This window comes from Neodiprion virginianus, chromosome 4 (genome assembly GCF_021901495.1).
Source record: "Neodiprion virginianus isolate iyNeoVirg1 chromosome 4, iyNeoVirg1.1, whole genome shotgun sequence".
Classification (NCBI taxonomy): Eukaryota; Metazoa; Arthropoda; class Insecta; order Hymenoptera; family Diprionidae; genus Neodiprion; species Neodiprion virginianus.
Genome location: NC_060880.1, coordinates 7,424,343 through 7,440,558, shown reverse-complemented (window position 1 = coordinate 7,440,558; position 16,216 = coordinate 7,424,343). Strand labels below are relative to the sequence as shown.

Here is a 16,216-nt window from a genome sequence, read left to right as displayed (position 1 = left end):
CTTTTACTCTCGACGGTGCGTTTCACGATGATGACGATAATGATGATGATGAATATAATTATTATTACTATTATTATTATTATTACTACTACTACTACTATTATTATTATTATTATTATTATTATTATTATTATTATTATTATTATTATTATTCTTTCACCGCGAATATATGTATCATGAACGTGCAGAAAAGGGCATACGAACGGGGCGGCAAAGGGGGAATAGGGAAGGGAGGGGAAGAGGGTGATTATCGTTAATAAATTTTTAGAGAGCGGGTGGGGCGGGGGGGTGGGGAGGGGCAAGGGAGGGACGATTCGGAAACAGGAGTGATTCTTAGAGCTGTGATGACTATACATATATAATGAATAAAATTAATAATTGTATACACAATTTTATCGATTAGTGGTTATGTAGAGAAAAAACGAAATGAAAAAAAAAAAAAAAACAATTATAATAATAATTTAAATGAAACGACGAATGAACCTCTGTGAAGTAAACACGAATATGAGGAATACGAACGATTAGAAACAAAAAAAAAAATAAAAAATTTTATCCAAATTTTTAAAATTATAATTTCGATTTATATACATACATGTGTATATATATACCTGTGTTGTGCATCGTTTATCGAGAGAAAAATTAACAAAGAAAATTGAAGCTGCGAACAACACGATGTACCGATGTATACATATAATACACACTTGCATCTCCTGTTATATAGTGAAAATTATATATGACGGAAAGGAAAGAAGCGAAATCTACTGCGGATGTTAACTGTGATTGTAATTTATACTGTGATTTGTCGATGAAAACGACGGCGAGGAAGGAACGTAAATAATAAAAAAAAAAAAACCAAAAAAAAAACTTTATTCGCATATAAAAATAAAGTCGTTGGAACAAGATGATTTTGATTATTTTTTCTTCAAAAAATCAAGTTAATACTTATCCCTTCGAATCCAAATTATACATCAAACTATCAGTACACTGATCATTTCTTTTTTTTTTTTCTTTTTCGGTAAAAAATCTCATTTCAACATTAATCAACATTGTCATAAGTCATACATATTGAATAATATTTTTTCATTTCATAATATTTTCTCATTAATCATTGCGAGATAAAATGAACGGATGAATTCGGATCGATTACACGGCTTGATTAATCAATAATTAATTATTAAAACATTACGTTATTCGATTGAAACGAAGTAAGATCGCGTTAAACAATGATGTAATAATGTAATAACATCGAAGAAATCGAACTCATTCGATTTTTAACCAACGAAGATTCTCATGCTGATAAAAAATATTATTTCGCACTTTAGAATTGGAATGGAATTTCGCCGGTTTATATTTCAAGAGAAGAGAAAAAGAGACAAAGAGAAAAAAAATTCGGATCACGCTAATTTTATAACGCGGTGATTGTCGCATTCGATCACAGCTGACGCTGTATATAATACGTTCAGGAATGCCTTGTCCGAAATTAAAGAACAAACAGTTTACAGGTGGGTGATTGAAAAAAACATCAATGCAGAACAAAGTCTGTTAATGGAGATGTGAGTGTGTTATGCGTGTTTGCGTGCGTTCCCGTGTCTCTCTGTGTGTCGGAGTGGAAATGATTTTATACAACCCGAGCATGTTTTACGTGTTTTTCCATGCGTGTTTTCCGCACACCAATTACTCGATTTTATAAAGTTCGTGCAGGTCTGCGAATGCGCATGCGCGGAGTACCGAAAAGATCACTTTTAAGTCCAAGGAGTGGAAAGTAGTGTTTTCTGTACTGCGCGCATGCGCCGTTGCGAATAAATCTGACATTACGCGATCCTAACCTCAATTTCGTGCTTCGTGAAAAAACGCAGTAATGAGAGACGACGGCCTTTTCCCCTCGCGTATTTGCAATATTCGTTTTCCCCCTTATTACACAATATACAAATACAGGTTCGAAATGGTGAAGGAAAAGCAAAAAGAAAATCGGTACCTAACGAAGATTAGATAGGAGTTAGACGTGAAATGAAATCGATGAAAGTTACCTGACATAATGAAATCCGAAACTTAATCTTGATTCAGAAATTGCAAAGTCAGGTGAGACTGTCTCAGAAAATCAATTTTACGTCACTCTGATAATATTCGACGTTTATTTTTTCTTCAAATGAATTTTCACCCCGTGTGTATCGAACGATTTTTACAAAAACTAGCGAATTGACTGTCAGGAAAATTGAATCGAAAATTTTCTAAGAAATTTGTTTGTAATCACGCTAGAAGTGGCTAAAAGTCTTTTTTCATGAAAATAAAATTGAACGGAGATTGTATAAACATTGTACCCGGGCAATCGATCGAGACTTTTCTGTCCATGCCTTCAATCATGACGCGTCTGAATAAATAAATAAGCAGTAATTATGCTGTGCAATTTACTTGATTAAGTATGAATTCATTTCTCGTCATACGCGATATATTTATATCTATGTCTGTATATAAATATATTATATATACTACAAACAATTGACGTGACGATTTTGTTTATTTTTATTCGTCTTGCTTTCTTTGTCCGTTTTATTCTGTAAAGCCTATTTTATAACACTCTGATTATACAGAGAATCCGGGAAAACACAGTAATTTATCATATAAAAACGTTCGTAAAAGCGGTGAATTTTATCGAAAATCTGCAACCCCTTGAGAATATTGATGTAGATACTGTTTCTTTAAACTTAATTTGAATTCTCGACTCGACTACTACGATAAAATGTTGTTTTTTTAGTCACATTACGAATACGCTTGTAAAAATTTTACCGAGTAGGTTGAATGTTTGATATTGAAGATTTTTAACCGTCAAGAGAATTGTCGAAAACGAAACTTTGCAAAAACCGTGCTTAATCTTCTCAAAAGTTGAATAAATAAACAGTTTTACGCGATTCTGCATATCTTGTTTTGTTTAAATTTTTTTCTTTTTCATCTTTGTTTATCTTGAAATTCCAAAAATACATTACCGGCATGATTTTTTTTTCGCTCGACACAGTATTACGTATTATTATTACGCATTAATTGATGTAATCAAAAGTATTCGGAAAATTTAACGTAGACAACGGAGGTTTTGAATAATCAAAATTATTTCTTCATAGTCACAATCAGACGACTAATTTCATAATTCTCAAAGCCTTGTAATTAGCAATCGAAGCTGTTGTCCTCTCAACTTTTGGCAAGATTTATTCTGCTATTGTTTTTTTATTCAAATGTATTCTCCCCTCTTTTTCTTCCCCAAGTAATTGTCGCTTAAACATATCATTTTTACAATTAGATGTAACGTCTAATATCCGATGGTAAATCGTATTACGTACAATTGTTGTTCGATTTTCGTAGAGGTGAAAAAATGACAACTATCGCATCGCATTCTCGCCCTTGATTGTGATATAAAAATATAATTCCCGTATGTGTTAGTGAGAAATTTTACTGCTAGCAAGAGTACGTAGTAAAAAAAAAAAAAAAAGCGAAAGATTGATAGAGAGAGAGAGAGCGAGAGAGAAATAAATAGAAGTATTCGTTATATTCTGCACGTTTATAAGTGATGAAGTTAGGACGAAATTTGATAAGGCGAGGAGAATTTGACAATTTTTATAGTACCTGCAAACTCAGGTGCGTTTATTTTTCACGTCGACGGTTTTAAAAACCCATGTAGTAATAAACAATTGGAATCGAAATTTATCCTGTTGGCTCGGAAATCATCGGTGGAAATTAATGACAAATATTGATAGCTATCACACTCAATGTGCCTGTTGAAATAAATTGAAAATATTAAGTAACAAATTTCACAATTTTCACCGCTCGAATACAATTATATGCAACAAGGAAAGCTGTCAAATGTATTCGGATATAAATTTCAATAAAAATTTGAATATTTTTTCAAAAAATTATTTGTTATTCGTTCGAAAACTGTCCTGAATTTATTACATGTAAATTCTCATTCCGACGCGTTATTCATCCGGCTTAATTCATAAATTCATTTTCCAGTACAGATTCATAAAAAAAAAAGAACATGTTTGAACGAACTGTGTTTCTTTTTTTCTTCCGTATGAAAATAATTTTTCTATAATTCCGTAAATTGTATAAAACTTGAAACAGTAAAAAAATACACACACGCACACAAACAAAAGAAACTATATTTGAGCGTTTTTTTTTTTTTCTTTTCTATGTTTCGACCGAACATAATCCGATTATCTAAGTATCAAAAATATTACCGTAACCCAGTTTTTGTTTGTTTTTTTTTTCTATGGTATCAAGTCAAAAATTGAGGCTACAAATACTAGAAGTGACAGAGTTGTAAGAAAAAAAATAAAAGTAAAAAAGTAAAAATGAAAAACGTCAGCGAATATGGCGATAAACGATAAATTCAAAGAGTCAATCATTGTAAAGATAATTCAGTTGGGTTGAAAAAAAAAACTAACCATATGTAAAATGTTTTATTTTTATTTATTTATTTTGTTTTTTTTTTTTTGCTCAACAGTTACGTAATGGCAACAGAATTTTCGAAGTGCAGTATTGTAAAACGGGATATAAGCATAAAGTCACGTTCAAGTTCCATTCAAATACGTGACTTGTAACATATTATTTACACGCACTATTTCCGTCTTGATTTTCCATCCGTCGTATCTCTCACTTCGTTACGAATACAATTGTCAAGTCATATTTGTTAAATTTTTCGAATCTATAAGAAAGGAGAAGAAAAAGAAAGATGATAGCGATTGAAAGTTTGGAAGAAGAATTTCTAAAAATCCGATTACTGAATTTTCATCCCATAAAACTTTGTCAACTTTTTACATACGTACATATCGCATATGATTCATGTACTAGTTTATTCATTCTTTGTTGTAAAAAAAATCAAGCCTATATTGTTATAAAATCTACGAAATTGCAGAAAAATTACCATTCTCTCTTACCAGAGACGAATAAAATTTTCACCAATAAATTATTCACTTACGATGAAAGTATGCCTGCGTTTTGTTGAGACTTGATGAGCTTTTTTTAATAAATATGGTTAAACTTATTTCTCCGTGCCATCATTTTTCGATTTAAGACAACACTTTCATCTTTGTTTATGATTTTTTGTTCCTTATTTCGACGCTCGTTTTAGAAAAAAGAACGATACAAATTTTTGGTACATTGTTAAATCCTGACACAGCGTAATACGTAGAATAAATCTCGGAAGGACATTATTGCCAGAAGTATTAATAAATAATTTAAATCGATTTCTTTAGTCGCGCGTGGATATATAAAATTATATTATCACGTGACATGAATAAACATAAGATACATTGTATATTGTACACACACACGTATACATAACACGATTTCTTTTTTTTTTTTTTTGCTGCGATTAGGCGATGTGTTTTTATTATTTTGCACTTCAAGTTGCGTAATAGTGCTAATTGAAAGAGAATGTTTGAAGGTGGAAAGATCGTATTATTGATGACGTCATCGATATTTTTAAGCGTAGAACTTTCATTGAGTGAAAATAAGATTCGGAAAATTTAAGTCTGGATTTTCATAATCATTCTCGTTACAAAAAAAAAAAAAAGAAAAAAAAAACAGAGGGAAAATTCTATTTTTCGGAAATGGAATAGAAGGTGAAAATCTTCATTGTTAATTTTCGAGGAGGTATGAAAATTTTTGCAAAACGTTGCGGTAATCTTGAGAAGTGGAAAAATTCGTGTAATGCAAAATCCAAGATTTTCACTCGCGACAATTTTGCGTATCATTCCTTACTACGTTTTTTACATACGTGCTGCGGAACGTTGAATCGACAGCAAAGGAGCCTGATAATCATTGTATTAAATATTGAAATACATTACAGTAAACGCATCATGCGCAAGAAACTGGAAAATGCAACAATCTAAATATTGCGCTATCGTCCAAGTGCAACCGCATATCATCCATGTCGCGATAGATAAACCCGTAAACTTGACAGTGATTCTCATATTGCAATTATTCGTACATGCACATCAGGGTGTCGAGGAAAAAAATTATTTGCAAATTTCCACCATGACACCCCCTAAAAACTTGTTACAGTTAAAAAAAGAAAAGGTTTTGAAAAAAGATGAGCGTTTCACGTTACGTGGAAGATCACGCTCATTGTCACTTTTGTACATTTTTTTCAAATTTACGAAGAATCGTGAACAAAATTTTTTTTTTTTTCTTATTGTTTACATCAATCATAATATCGTTTCACGTCACAAAAAAGACCCACAGTTGTAATATTGAGTCTCAAGTTTATGTTTGAGAATTGTATCTGACTACTATTTCATTTTTAATTCAATTTCATAGAATGTAGGTTATAATTTAATACGAACTTTTAATTTAGGCAAATAAGATACTCGGTTGGTACATTGTTGTGTTATGGATTGCGATCTTTGGATTGAATATCAATTCAAAATAAAAAAAAGAATTAGGATGGGAATAATAATTAAAGAACGCTCTTATTTTTACAGAATTTCTCTGTTGATCTGAATGAATTTTTTAGTCGGTGTCATGATGGAAAAATAAAAAAAATTCGGTTCTGTTTTTTAAAGTAAAGAGTTCGTTCGTTCCTATCACGTCGATAATTACTGTGTAATCATATTATATTTGTCTCGCAGTATAGTCATCGAAAAAAACTTGAAAATAACTGTGTACAAATTTCTTTTTTCCCACAAAAATCTACGTACAAACTGTTTTCAAATTATTATGATTCCAACATATGCGATCTCTTTATTCTGCAGCTTCTTCTTCGCTCAAACACTATTATTTTTGTTTAAGAAATCCTCTGTTATTTTTTTTTTACACATATAGCGTAGTCGTAAAAGCCGTGTCATGGCGTTCTGTAATTATTTTGCCGTTTATTCTTACCATTATTATTATTAATATTGTTTATCTGTCCGCAAGGAACGATTCGTCGAGATTATTCATTTTTCCTGAACACGCGTTACAATTTTCACTCGCTGATATCTTAAAAAACAAATTTAATAAGTTAGTATTACTAAAAAATATGTGGGGCCTGAGCTTATGAAAAAAAAAATGTGTCAGTTTTCATTTGAAAACAAATGGCATTAAAATGCTCCGAGTTTTTCGAACTCTCAAAATCGGTTCGAAAAAATAATTGTATAAAAAAAAATATTTCCGCTTGTGATTTTTCATTTTCTCCTTTTTCTGTTCTTCTTCTTCTTCTTCTTCTTCTTCTTCTTCTTCTTCTTCTAAATAAAAAAAAAAAATTGATAAAAATGCCCCACGCGTAAAAGAAGAGATCTAATTGTTAATTTTCCAAATAAATCATCCGGGTGATGAATCGTCGGCATCTGACGTCATATCATTTCTAAAACATATCGCATATTACATATTAGTCGTATATAGATGTATACACGATACAGGAACATGTAAGATTATAACCGTCGTTGAGATACATGATACGTATCTAAATTACGGATAATGCATACTGGACGGGGATAGTAATAAATAATATAGTAAACATTAACAAACAACAGATAGATATAACGATAATAATAAAGCGCGCGAGAGCTCCACAGACGTCACAAAATGCACCTTCGACGTAGAGTACAATGAATTAGCTCCAATATTATACATGTATACACACATATATGCAGTTATGCAGATCGGGATATATATACATACACATGTATATGAACATTTACCGGGAGAATCTCTTGAAAGTTGAAAATCAACCGCGCATGCGCGAGTTTTATCGGCTGTCGCGCAGGCTGGCCATCCCGAGTTTTCAGCTGTCAAACTGTATCTGACGGCGATGCAGTTGATACGAATTTTCGAGGTTAGAATCTCAAATAATCGAGGCAGTGACTCGGAAAGGTTTCGGAAGCATTTGTTGTCGGGTCGGAGAGTCGATTCTTCAAAGAACGGTCGGAAATTAACGCTTATGCTCTTTGAAAATTCAAACGCACACATTTTGCGTAGGTTGGCTCGCCTGCGTCGCGGACAAGAATATCGCCGCGGAAAGATTTCGCCGACCAATGAGATTTAATTATTTGGCGCATGCGCGGTTTGTTTTCAATTTTCAAGAGATTCTCCCGGTATGGTTTTTACACCGCGTGTATGATAGAAATTGTAAACCGATGCGCAGACAAAACCGCGATACTGTAGAATATTTTTATTATTATCGAGTTACTATTATACTTTATTTCTATTTTATTACACCGTTTTAGATAATCATTGCCGATGAAATCGATGTCGTATTAAACGCACGGAGTTCGGTTAAGAAGAGGGAAAACAATTTTATTTTCATGCCTAGGCATTAACGCTAGATAATTATTTATTTACCATGTGATGTATTCATTTCGGTTGTATGATAATAATTAAATTGATTCGACTCGGTTTGTTGTACGTTCATATTTAATCAAGCAAGTTGATTACGATGATATTGAAGAAATCGCTTCTTCTTTGTCGAATCGCGTGAAATTTGTTTCTTGGCTAATTTCTTGGGTGAAAAATGATCGGGTATAATTGATGATTTTTTCTCACGCGACGATAAAATTGGACGAAAGTTTTCGAAAGAGTTTGGAAGAAGAAAAAAAGAAAAGAAAATCTCAACCGATGAAATATTTTACACACCTGTGTTACAATGTGATAAATTTTTCCATACAATTCGGACTTGTGAGACAATCTAAAACATTCGTTAATTATCTGGGGAGAAATGTTGAAACCCAAGAAAAAAACAATTTCAACAATCAATCGTTTCGTCGGTTAGGATGATAACAGAAAATTCCACGTACAGATTTATCAAAGTTTTTGAAAACGGTCCATCAAAAGTAATAACAACATTAACCACGCATTACACAGAGACTGGAAAAATTAATCAACATTAAAATCCCAATCTTACTTGTGAAAAAAATTGAAAAAAAAAACATCTTTAAATTTGAAATCTTAAATATTGCGACATAAATTGAACGAAGAATTGCGCTTATCGCGTTGAAATGGAAGGGGAATGTAAATTGTTTGAAATTTTTACGACTATAATATGAAACTCGCAGAGATGCACACTGTAGGCATAGAGAATTGATCGGTGAACTGGCGAATTAAGGCGAAGATTGTAAGGTTGCGAAATTGCGTTGCAGTTAACGATTATATGCAAAGGTTAATTGGCGCAGGTAACAGTTGGCTGGTTAAATTATATTATTATCGCGCGCATGATGTGCATACGCGCAGACGCAAGGAAAAGAAAATGAGAGAGAGAGAGAGAGAGAGAGAGAGAGAGAGAGAGAGAGAGAGAGAGAGAATAAGCTGAGCGAACGCAAGCGTGTCGCGAGTTTGCAATATTATAAATTATTTACGTTACAGCCGTCTAACGATTAAAGTTAGTACAATAGAAGTAATATATACATGCAAATATATATATAAATATAAATATTTATATTTATATATACGTATATATTACATGTAGGTATAGGTTATAGGTATGTATAGGTGTCTCAAATGGGGTGGGATTGAATTTCCGAATTTTAAAAGTTCCGAAAGCGCCTAATTTAACTTTGATGTTTGCTCAAGGTTTGATTTTTTTTTTTTTTTTTTTTACTTCAATTATCGCCAGCAAAAAATTCGAAATTCCGCGTTATCGGAACTTTTGAAATTCGGTTATTTCGAACCCGCCTCGTCTCAAGTAACTAAATGCACTTGCATATTTTCTGAGCTAAAGTTCCTTAAGGGTTAATCGCGTCTTCAGAGCTTTTATACATATATACATATATATATATTGGCGTATTGTGTGAAGCCAATAAATGACGCGTCCCTGATGTGATGACGGTGCTTTGTTTCTCTTTTAATTATTGTTTAGACGTAGGTAAATATTATATATATACACATATAGGTATCCGTTAAATAGGTGTACAATAGATAAATTTTTTATCATCATCATTTTTAGCAGATTACATTCAATATATAGTTTATAACACTAGGTCTATATATATATATACATACACACGTATTTATAGGTATATTAATTATCAACGATTTATTATTTAAATGTTGTTAGCATAATATATTATATTATCATACGTCACCCATTATAAGTTTATCCTTATACATATTACATTATACACACGATACATTTTATTGTCTCCCAACAATTCTTACCTTATAAGTTATCATTATTATTATCATTGTGTCGACACATAACTTTACTTATATACACAAAAAAAATATATATATATATACATATATATATATGTGTTTATATACGTACATGTATACATATATATATATATATATATATATTATTAAAAATATATAATTTCTATTTTCAAAAATACATTTCTTGTGTTTTCTTATATTTCTTTTTCATACATATCATTATACATATTCATATTATTTCTCAGGAGTAAAATTTCGTATTTCGTTCTTCGAATCGCGAAAAAGGATGATTCTAATATAGTTACTAGATTGTATTTGCTTTTGCCGCTGTTTTTTTTTTGTTTTCATTGAATCATCACGAAGCAAAAGTGCAAAGAGACTGCAAATTCGTGTTTGATTTTTTCAGCTTTATAGACTTTATTTGAGACCGTTGAGAATGTAATAAGAAACAGTAAAAAAAAATCACGTTCTAGTCGCCGAAAAATGTACGTATATTTCGATTTTGATGAAAAATAGCTTTTTACTTATCAACGAATCAATGCCATAAAAAATCATCTTACAGACATATTTATTTCTCGAGCTCACCAGTTGATACGATATTATTCGATGCGTACCGTCGATATACCTTCAAAATGATAAACTTATGGATTCAGCGAGAAGTGCAGGAGAATTTATTTGCGTACAGAATGAAACGAGTTTTATCAGAATCGAACAGGCAACACGGACTTTTATTTTAAAAAAAACTATAAGACAGATTTAAAAAAATTGTGGAACGACCTGATTTCTCTAGTATTCTTAACATCGTGACATGTTGACAGTAGAAATTCAGTGTTTTAAAATTTTTAAATCAGTCTTTTCTTAATTTGACGTCACTAAATTAGCTTCGATGACATTTTTCAAATTTCAGTTTCTCAACGTTTCTGGTTTAACACTTTTTGACCTAACTGTATATGTATACGTTTTATATATTATTATCATCATCATTCGTTTTCATGACAAGAAAGTCTAATTGAAACGGAATTGCGATCGATTCAAATTCTATCGGTGTGTGTCGGTGAATTCTGAACGTTTCTCCGTGCTCAAGATAAGCGTTGACACTTCACCGACTTTGTAAATCTTTCTATTTTGCGAAGGAAAATTATTCCGAATAGACCAGCTGATCTGTAAATAGAATCAAAGTGAAGGAAATAATATTCGTGATTTTCTATCGGTTTTGACAAGTCATTTACACATTTTTCATTGACGGTCTCGCAACTGATGAATCGATTTCACAAACGCGGATACCGTTTGAAACAGCCAAATTGGCAAAAGATTTTGGTAGAAGAAGAAAACGAATTTTCATAAACTTACCATTCGAGAAGATATAATCGTCAAGAATTAAAAATTGTCAGAATATTTGATCTTTCTTTCTTTACGAATTTATTATATTATTACATCGAATGAGATTCCCGAATTATTCTTTCCGGCTTGAAAGATTTTTATACCTAGAATATCGAACACGTGAATAAACTTTTCCAAATATTTTACACTCATACGAGATTGTTACAGATTTGCTCGATTCCAAAAATTAAAATTCCTTCCTTTTCTTCATTCACTCAAAACGGACATCAAAGATTTTGCCAAGTAAACGCCGTGTTGTAATTATTCTCACAATCATTCCAAAATCAATAAATCACACCATCGAATAATATTATACTGAAAAACCCGGATCGAAGTATAAAACTTTGAGTTGTCCGCAACATTTTTGTACACTTCTACAAACGGAATCTAAAACAAAAAAAAAACCGCACCCCTCAAAATCGTTGATACCTTAATTATTTGCTACATAAAATTTCTGGAGATCGAGAAAGAAACTTTATTGCAAAAAATGCGCTATATTTTCTACGGCTAAAATTAACGCTTAGACTTTGTTCGAGAGAGGTTAAAAACGGTGAAACAACGTTTTCATCCGCAGTTTTGTGAAAATGTCGCCGAATTCGATATTCTCGACATGGCGGCGTAAAAATTAGGGGTAAAGAAAAAAAAAAAAAAAAGAAAAGAAAAGAAAAGTAAAACGGTACTTTTAGCCCAATTTTAAGGATTATTTATTTTCAAACCTTGCAACAACCGACCTGACTCGTTCTTCACTTTCACTCTGGTGTATGTTATACATTATTATAGCCTCATTAACCGTTTTATGCACACTTCTGCGGCGAGGTGACCGGACGTCACGCAGCTTCGAGCACGCATTGCGTGCGTTGGCTACTTCACTCCGTTGCCAATTTGCCCGGTTGGCGCGTGCGTTTATTTCTGTAAGTTTCTCTAGGCAACGCACGGCCTGGTTATACGATGTGTATAATATTCGCGAATGATTTTTTTTTTTTTTTTTTTTTTTTTTCTCCACCGAGATATAAATATTCCGCTTCCATTAAATGGCTTCAAAAACAAATTTTTCATTCTCTGCTGAGTACAGAATCGTGCAAATTCTTGAGAGAAGGTTATCCATGCACCTACCGTTCCTACATTTTGTTTTACAATTATTCGAACCTCACCGTCCGTTGCTTCCAAAATTAATCTGATAAAATTGAAATTCTATTCGGATGAAACAATGTTGCTTACGGTTAGGAATATTAGAATGAAGATTGATAAGATTTCACCTAGCCTGACCTAACCTAACTTAACTTAAACTAACCTAACTTAACCTGACCTAACTTACCAAATTAGGTTAGGAATATTTCAATGAAAATTTACAGAATTTGACCTGACCTGACCTAATTTAACCTAATCTAACTTAAATAATTGGGTTGGGTAATATTTGAATGAAAATTCACAGAATTTGACTTGACCTAAACCAACCTATCATGACTCAATTTATTGCGTTAGGAATATTTGAATGAAAATTGTTGGAATTTGATCTAACCTCACTTAATCTAACCTTTGCCTAACCTAACTTAATTTAACCTAACTCGACCTCCATTTGTAGGAGTTATATCTGATTCCGTTCCAACTTGGCATACAAATATCGTTATATCTCTAAAACTATCGATCTGGTTGTAAAGATGTACAGTTTAAAACCTGGCCGAACTTTGTAGCTGTCCGCAGAAAAAAATAGAATCAAAATCGGTTCGATAGTTCTCCAGTTGTGAGGAAACATACGTCAGAAACACTTTGAGTCTTACAAGTGTAGAGATGAAGCTAAGTTTTTGTATTCAAACTTTTAGTAATTCGAACGATTTTTATTTCTACCCTAAAGCCAGAAAAACAACGGTCGATAGTCATGGTGGGTATATGATCGGAAAATTTTGTAATCTGATAATGACACACAGAAATTTTGCCAAATTTTGTTACGTACGAGGTTAGGAAATATTTCGATAAAACTATGAGACACGAAATTCAAACTCGAATAGTCGAATAGTTGAAACTTGAACCATCGGAATACTGATACGTCTCATTCCACAATCGGTGCATATACGATCTAGAAAAAAAGTGAGTTGAAAATACGATCATTTAACTGCAAGCGAAAGAAATTCAGAAAATCTGTGTTCCAATTTTCACATTAATTCTGATTACTTCACCTGGAGCAATGATAATTTAGCATGATTTTTTTACTCTACAGCTATATTGGTCTTTTTCGCATGAAATGGGAATGTTATTTTTTTTTTTTTACAATCTGATAATCGGCATTCATCGGGCCATCAAATCTTGTTACAGGTATCCAAATTTTTTTGCTGCGATTGTGAATAGAAAAAGGATTTCTTTGTATCTGTGACCGAAGCTAAGATACTGAATATTGATTGTTGGCGTTTGATAAGGGCGCGATATCAGCGATAGAATATTGCACGCGCGGCTCTTATCAATGAAATCACGAAACGCACGTGGACGCGATTTGTTTTTTTTTTTTTTTACTTCTTCTTTTTTCACCTACAGCTGCGGTCAAAAGCGTATATCGAACTTCCGGTCTCGTTTCTGAATTAATAACAACTCACGAAGGTTGTGCAAATTGTTTTTTATTTTTTTTTTTTCTGTAAAAAACTCATCAGATTTTCGCATATTGAATCTAAATCTGTCGGTTCACTTTAATCTTGTACCACGTCACATTTTCTCAAATTTTGATTTACTCAACTAGGTATAGTATGAAAAATTATTGAAAATATAAATTTTCACTTGTCAGGTCTACGACAACTGATTCAATCTGTTGAAAGAATTGTTGCATTTTTATTTGCTTGATAATTTTCAAATTTGACTGTGCATTCGTGCGTACCAGTAACCGCAAAACCCAGACGAACCTTATTTCGCGGAAATAAAGTCACTTTCCAAGGGCTTACTTGCTCTGCAGATATGCAAGATTTCTAAATATCAATTTTAATTGGAAATTTCATTTGTTACAGTATCTAGAAAAATTGAGTAAAACAGATATCGTTGAGAAAACTGTTCGAATATTGTTGGAATTACAAAAAACCAGGTACGCCTAACCATTTTGCGCTATCGTCGATCCTTTTTTGGTAATTGCAACGCAAAATCAGTTTCTTCGGTTTACTCTACTTTTTAGCTTAACAAGGCTTTAACGTCAATTTATTGTTGCACAAGCATCAAATTTTCGCAACAGTTGCAAGAAAATATAGCAACAGCGATCGTAATGAGAAAGAATAGTAACGGATACCAGACTTTCCGGTAACAGCTACAAAACTAATTTTCATTTTGTACCTAGAATTATATTTTTCGATTTTGGTAAAAAATGAAAAGCGGTAAACGGAACTAAAAATTTCTCTCAGTGTATAAACCGTCGACTAGAATAGCGGTCAGATTTAATTAACTTTCTGCATCAATCCGGCAGCACTGATTCGACAAATATTTTCCGATGCGTTTGGGATTATTGACAAGAAAAAAAAAAAAAAAGAAAAAAGAAACTTAGATTTCTACAATGTGTACGATTAGATATAAATTTCACACATCATTTGTTGCAATATAGATATCGGTTCAAATATTTACACTTCATAAATTACACTCGCGAAGTGAGACACGTGTGGCTCGGGTTTATTGGCACCGTCATCGTGCTCAAACCTGTGCTATAAGTTGAATTGCTTCTACCTAGAGTCGGTTGAAAGCTGGACCGAGGTGTTAACTGGAATTCACTTTCGTTTATTTTATTTCGTTTCTTCATCCACCCTGAAACATTTACGTTACTCTAATTGTAAGAATTTACACAACGTTGCAGCTGAACGTTAGAATCATCATCGTCACTTTGAGTTAATTATCGTAAATTGAACGGAATAGGTTGGATATTTTTTTTTATTACCCTCTATTTCTCTCTCTCTCTCTCTCTCTCTCTCTATCTCTCTATCTTTCTCAATATTGTAACTGCGTATATGCATATAAGTAAACTAATTTCTCAATTCAGCGAGAAGCATGTCCTTTGTGATTTCTCACATAACTCGTGAAGATTTAAGATAACAAAAACAGAACTCATCGTATACGATACAACGCAAATTTAATGAATATTCTGTAAAACTTTCTGAGCTTTTGCGATTTAAAATCCCACCAACAATAAAAACTAAATTCAATTTAAGCCTAATCGGATATTGAAAAAAAAAATCGCGTGTCAAAGTTTAAACAAAGAGATCACGCGTTGATTTCATTTTTTTTATTCTTCAATATTATTATTATACGTAAATATATGCATGCGGTATGATCTGTAGAAAATTGATTCATCTGTACAAAAAGCGTGTGAAATATGGTGAGAAAATTATGCTCTGAAACTGATTTTGAGTCTAAACAACGGCTTCAGTATCGTCTAATTAATTGCAATTGAAATATCCGACGGTGTGTAAGTTGAATTTAAACGGTTGAAAAATTTCAAGTCGAAACCCGCAAGCTTTGAATATCATCAATAATCTGTTCTGAAATAATCAGCAGACGTTCGAATCATAATCTGAGAGAATACTGCAACGTAGCATTTTTGGTAACAATAATATAACGTGCCACGTGTTATCAGAGTCTCGTATGATTGCATAATTACTTTCTTCCATTTCTTTACGTGTTCTTTTTTTCTTCGGTCATTAATTTTTCCCTTGCGTTTCTCTTTCGATTCCCCTTCCAACGCGATATTTGATTTACCGCAAGA

At 32.4% G+C, this 16,216-nt stretch overlaps 1 protein-coding gene across 1 annotated transcript in view; it reads left to right on the top strand.

Moving 5' to 3' along the window:
• The window catches only part of LOC124304032 (protein bric-a-brac 1-like), a 74,519-nt gene that overhangs the window by 36,251 nt on the left and 22,052 nt on the right, over nucleotides 1-16,216 (top strand). The window lies entirely within an intron of this gene.